Genomic DNA, 6419 nt, shown 5'->3' with positions numbered 1-6419 from the left:
TTTATTTTAAATTATTCACCTCCATTATTCAAAAGGTGGTTTGTTGGATTTTTTTAAAATAAAAAGTAATCATAATTTTTTAAAAAAAAATGTGTATAAAACAGAATTTTCCCTTTCAGCCTCGTTCTCAGAAATTGCTAAGTGGTTTTGACTGAAATTATAAACAAAATCAAAAAGAACCCAATAAAACTACTGAAGCAATGAGCTAGAAGATGTTGGCTCCAAGTTAGAAGATGATGGCTCCAAGTTTGGCAAAGGCAAAAGCAACCAAAGCCAGACCTTGTGATGAAATGTGTCAAATGACTGTTATAACAAAGGGGCAACCCTACTAGCACTATCTTCTATGTTCTGTGCACCCATTAACATGCTAACCTCAACATTAGTCTTTCCCAGGTAGCCCAGGACTATAATTGCTGAGCTTTACAACTAAGTATTAAGCTTTGTGGCTAAACAGCTTGACTGAATAAGAATTATTTGCCATCACCTGAACAAGGTAAGCATGAATGAAGGAGAACATTTGGCTAGCATGTTACCACAGGCAGAACTTAAAGAAATTAGGTCAGCAGAATGGAAAGAAAACTTCAGAAACCTCTCTCAAACACTGAAAAGTAGTCCTCTGTGGAACACTTTCTCATGGGAAGTAAAGGATGCCAGACTGGATAATGCCCTGGAATATGTATTGCAGGCAAGAATCTTGCAGGAACTGGGCTAGGCTAGAATGAGATGATGTACTGGATGAGCTAGAAAGATTTTCCCATCTTTAATTTCTATGAGTTTTTTTTTTTCTTTTAAATTTGCTGTAGTTTGCATTGCTTGAAATTCCTTCATTCCAAATTACAGAATCTCTGACTGAGGCAAAATATGAGGCTGGGGCAAGAGAGGTGGGTGTGTTTCCTGGATGACACAAAGAAAAAAAAAAAAAAAAAAAAAAAAAAAAAAAAAAAAAAAAAAAAAAAAAAAAAAAAAAAAAAAAAAAAAAAAAAGAAGCCTCCAGCCTGGAAGAAGCTGTGAAACTAGAAAGACTGGCTGGAGAGAACAGGATTCCTCCTCAGATTGGAGGGGCTGTGTTCATGGGTGAGACACACTGAGGACACCAGGGTGAGGATTAAGGATTAGGTCAATGTTAAAGAGGGAGTTGTGGCACTGCTTAAGCGTGCTGCAATCATACACGGTCAGTCTTCAGCACTGGGTAAGAAGGAAGGCTCAGCTCCAGCTCTCTGCATGACTCTTCCCTGTTAGTTTTCACCCATGGATTTTTGAGTCATAAGAACATTTTGATTAGGTTCTTCTCCCTCACCCTCCTTCTCTTTAAAAGAAGAATTTTCTGTTTTGCTTTGGTTTGAACTCAGAATTTAGAGGGTTGGATTAAAACAGGGATTGCAGAACTGGTCTTTCACTCCAATCCAGTGCTGGACAATAAATATCCTTAATTACTCCCATCAATCCTGAAGATTCACACACAGCTTTACCAATGCACTGCAATCATGACTTTCAAAATCGCTAGCATTTCAGTTCATGACTGGATGCTGTCACAGGTCAGCCGCTCCCCTTTCAAAGCAGGTCACTGGCCTGTGCCACTGCCCTTTAACACTTCTGGTAAATCCGTGTTGCAATCTTAAGGAGCCCTAGAGCAATCTTAAGGATGCTAATGGGTACCTGCAGTCCAACCTGTATTGAGCAATTCTCAATCAGCCCTAGGAAAGTTCATTTCTCCTACTGTACCACATTTATTATTCCAGTCTTGGAACACCTCTTGGTTCAGGCTAACACAGCAGTCCTGGATAACACCTCCCTCTGCAATCATCATGCTCCAGGTTTGGTACAAAGGTGATGTGTGAAGCACAATATTGCTAAGATTTTCAATGAAACCGTTCTGGAACTTACCGGTGTTCCTTTCCACCCACAGTCTATTACAGTCTTTAAATGTGTGCTTCACAGCTTTGCTGGAGCAGATCTGCTGTTTCTCTCTCCTCATACATTAAAATCAATTTTATTTATTTATTTATTGTAATTATTAAATGAAAATTAAAATCTATAGTGTTTGAACTTCCCCACAGTCTTTCACGGCCATTTTTACAACTGATTTAACCTCTGGACTGAAGATCTGGAGACTGTTCTTTCAAAAGCTGTAATGAGGTCCTCAAGAGGCTTTGAGATCCTCTAGAACAGAAGAGCCACTGATGTCTTCCTGTTGTTGCTAAAGAAAAAACCTGTGGGTCACAGATCAAATCTGGTAAGGTACAAGGTGTCCCAGACACCTTGCTTCCTTGGAGATGTATCCCGAGAGTGTAGGCAGGCGTGCCAGACAAGCCATACATCCAATCTGACCTTGTTTATTGTATTTCCTAATGGGAAGATTACTTTACTATCCCTTCTCCACCTCCTCACTCCCAGGCTTTCACTGAGGTCCTGAGTCAGACACTCGGCTCACTAGCCCAAAATATACAGGCAGGGAAAGTGACTTGATGCCTGCAGGATCTTATCCAGCTTATTGCATCACTGCTTGGAAAATAGCCATGGCTTGAAATACCTATGTCCACCCCCAGAAAGCTTCTCTCTCTTTTTCTGAGCCCCCATAGCCCCTCTCAGCTACTCAGTTATGTGTAGGCGCTGAGACTTCCCACAGAAGAGAGCAGCAGGAAGTGCCACTTCAATCTCCTATCCCAGAGGCAGAGATTTAATCAAGTGCTTTCCACAGAGCTTAGGGCTCCTAGCAGTGATGACAGAGAATGATTCTCTTTATGATCATTAGGAGGTTCTCATAGAGGCTTTCCCCGCAGTGATCACACCCTTCTGGGATACAGGTGCATCTGCTGGACATGGCAGATACCTCCTCTGAGCCTGTGCACAGCATTCACCCTGGGGCTCTCTCCTGCCCACAGAGTGGACATGGTCTCTCTTAAATCTCTGTCTTTTTAGGGTGACATCCAACCTGGACTGAAAGACTTCAAATGACAAAGAATTTACTGTCCCTAAACTGTCCCACTGGCTAACCAACCTCACAGTTTGGAGACCACACCCTATTTCTAGATGGCATTCAACCATCACCCATTGAGGTGACTTCTCTATAACAAGCTGAGCAGTTCAAGCCGTGCACAAGCCCTGACAAGCAATTTTCTGTGTTGTTAAACTGTCAGCATGCTTCATGGCAAGATTTGGCTTGTGGCAGCTAGTACTCTGAACAACAGAAGGGTACTCTCCTAACAGCAGGGCTGAGTCTGACGACATGGGTCAGGGAATCATTCCTAACAGATTACTTGGGCAGTCTTCTTAAGGGGAGAAGAAGTTTTATTCAGATAGATGCTGTGCCACTTGCCCTCGGGTTCAGAGAGCTAGCTCTGGATCACTTTATTTACAAGTGTAGGTGTAACCTACATTTCAACAAGACCTTTTCTGCCAGCATTGTTTACTATTAGAAATCTATCTCCCAAATGAAATATTTATAGAGTTTGATTAAGTAAATTCTTAACTTTCTCTTATATAAACTACATTTTGACTCCTTTCCAGTTTTTAGTATCCTTTGTGAAATTCAAACAGGAAAACAGAAGACAGTACTCCAGCATGATCTCACCAGTCATGCCTGTATTCGAGGTCCTTCCCAGCTTGCCTTCCTCTTAGGAGCGTAGCACAAAGCATAAGTCCCCCTGTGTACCTCATTTCCAGTGTCAGGAATCATACAGATGTGGGCCAACTGGATAACGTCTCCAAGCTACTGTCACATCCAAAAACACATTTTGCTTTAAGAAGATAGCCATAGCTTTTTATTGTTTAAATGCACCTAAGAGACCCATCTGTGCAGTTTGAACTGACCTTACTGTTGTTATCCTCCTCCCTATTATTTATGTGACATGCAAATATGCCAGAAATTAAATTTTCCTGTAAATGAGTTCAGTACTATCAGGCTAAAAGTTTACATCCATAGGAACCCCACTAGAAGCACTGGATGATAACAGAGTCTCCCCATTAGGTGCTTTCTGAAGTCTGATCAGTGATACTCTTTCCAGCGATGCAACAGAGATGGTGTTGGGGTTTTGCCTCTCACTCTGCTATCCACCAGAAGGCTTCCGGATCATAGCCCATGGGCTCTTGTATGCCACAGTCTTGATCATTATATCAAAAATAACTACGACTCAGTCTCTCTGCCTCTTGTCTCTAGGACAGAAGCAAGGCTCAGTCATTTCTTCACAGGGGTGTTGGTAAGGCCAAATCAGGGAGCCACTGCAGGACACTTGGTGATACAAGTTAGGTGAGCACGTAGACAGAGTTGCCCTGTCACTACACCTGCACTCATTGACTTGGGGATACACCGATGCGAGCTTTGCATTGTTGCAAAACAAATACTACAGAGTTTCAGCCTCACCAGCCCTTAGGTGTGACACAGCTGTCACTGTGCCTCAGCACACTTGTCACTCCCTTGCTAGGCAACCATCACAACATGGTAATGGCCTGTCAGTATACCTCAGGAAGGTCACAAGGCCGAATCTTCAGCAGCAGTCTTCAGGACTTCCTTTGTAGAGCTCCCATTGGCCAAGTAGCCAAGGAGAGATTCTCTTCAGCAAGCAGTATTTGCCTGAATAATAATTAAAAAAAACCAAAAGGGACAATAAAAGCCTCAGCCTGCTTTGCAAACACAGGTGCAGTTTGCAACTATGAGCCTAATTTCCCAGCCATTAGAATGCGTTTTTCTCCATATCTGTCCCTTTTTTTTTTCCCCCAGACTGCACTCCCTGTAACATGGGCAAAGTTTTAGGGCCTAAATCCAGCCCCCTTGGAAAACACCATACTTGCCCCACTGGGAACTTATTGTCAGTGAAACCACTTCCCCCTGAAGTATTACCCCTGACTAGTAACCTCTACTGGGGCACTTGGAGGGACAAGACTTTGCCTTCAGCAGAGAGCAAGGTGGCATTAAGTGCTGAGTACTAGATAAAGCCAGGAAAGCAGGAGTCTTATTGTGCTAACCCTTATCTCCAGAAACACCTTTGACATGCAGAATGTTTGTTCAAAAGTGATTACCTGGGTGGAGAGGTTATTGTTGCATAAATTATTTACTTTTAAAACCACAGTTATTTGCCTCCACCCTTCTCACCACTGCCCTGTGTGCCCCAGCACTAACACACCTTAGCATTTGGGAACACTGGGAAGGACTATGAAGACCAGTAGGAGTATGGCTGCTCCAGGATGCAAGGGACTCCCTGGTGCTTGCCTGATGCAAGTGCTCCCTGGCAAGGGACACAGATGTTCACTGGAATCAATCATCATCACAAAAGCAAAAAAGTCAGCTGCCTCTGCTGTAAGGGCTACTGGACAGAGTAGCCCCAGGGGAGCAGGGAGCTCCCAGGAGTGATGTGGAGTAAGACCAAGCCTGGTAGAAAGGCATCAATTCCTTTACCTTTGTCTTTCCCTGCCTCTGCCAGGTCAGAGGCCAGGGTGAGTGTCAGCTAATTAAGAGCCCTTGAGGACACGTTTTTGTGGTGAATATGGTGGTGGTGCTAGGTTGGACTTGAGGTCCGTTCCAACCTTAATGATTCTATATGAAATAACACAGTCTTACACAGACCTCAGGCACATTGGGCATGTATTCCCTCCCATATCTGCAGGTGAGAAGTAAATCTGGCTCTCTTCTCCTAATGCTCTGTGCATTTGAGACACTCAGCACCATTCCTTAACAGCTGCCTGAAAGGAGCAAGGAGCAGAATTGAATGGAAAGGAATGGGTTTGGATATACTGGTGACTTTGCCACCACCACTGCACTGATAAGAAACACCTCAGCGTGGAGAGGAGAGATGGAAAATCAGCACTGGATAACCGCTTAGAAGGGAGCCTGTGTTCCCTGAGATCATTGGCAACACTTGCATTGTTTTTTTGTGGTGCAGGGTCACACCCATAGACTTCATCCCAGACAAAGTAAATTCATTTCCTGGCCTGCAGTGTGTTCTGCTATGTCCAGTCTAGTTTCGGAGATCAGAACTGACAGGCTTCCAATACTGGGTTTCCCTTGGGAAGCTATTCCACACACTAACAAAAGTCAGTTGCTAGCAAAGATTTCCTGATATTCAACTGAAAATTTCCTTTCTTTCCCTTACAGCAGCTATTTTCTTTTGGATCTTCTCCCTTAAGCAGTGTGTTCCACTTGCCTCTGTCCTTTCAAGACAAAGTTTCATCACCATGTAATCAAGTCCAGCTGCTCAGAAGAACTACTTGTCACAGTACTGCCCTGCCCTGGTTCATTGCACTCTCAAAAGGAAGCACGCTGCTTGCAGTGCTGGGAGCTAGAGCCAGATTTTCAGAATTATTAGGAAACCACAGTTTTAGAGCAATCTGTAGGGGCTACAGCTGTGACCATCTCCAACTGCCCACAGCAGGCAAAGAGGCTACAATCCAAGGGGACAGAATGGGTTGCCTCTTGCTGCTCCTGA

The sequence above is a fragment of the Empidonax traillii genome, unplaced genomic scaffold (assembly GCF_003031625.1).
Source record: "Empidonax traillii isolate 1590-97213 ecotype Southwest subspecies unplaced genomic scaffold, ASM303162v1 scaffold408:size522183, whole genome shotgun sequence".
NCBI lineage: Eukaryota > Metazoa > Chordata > Aves > Passeriformes > Tyrannidae > Empidonax > Empidonax traillii.
This window is presented reverse-complemented; position numbering follows the sequence as displayed.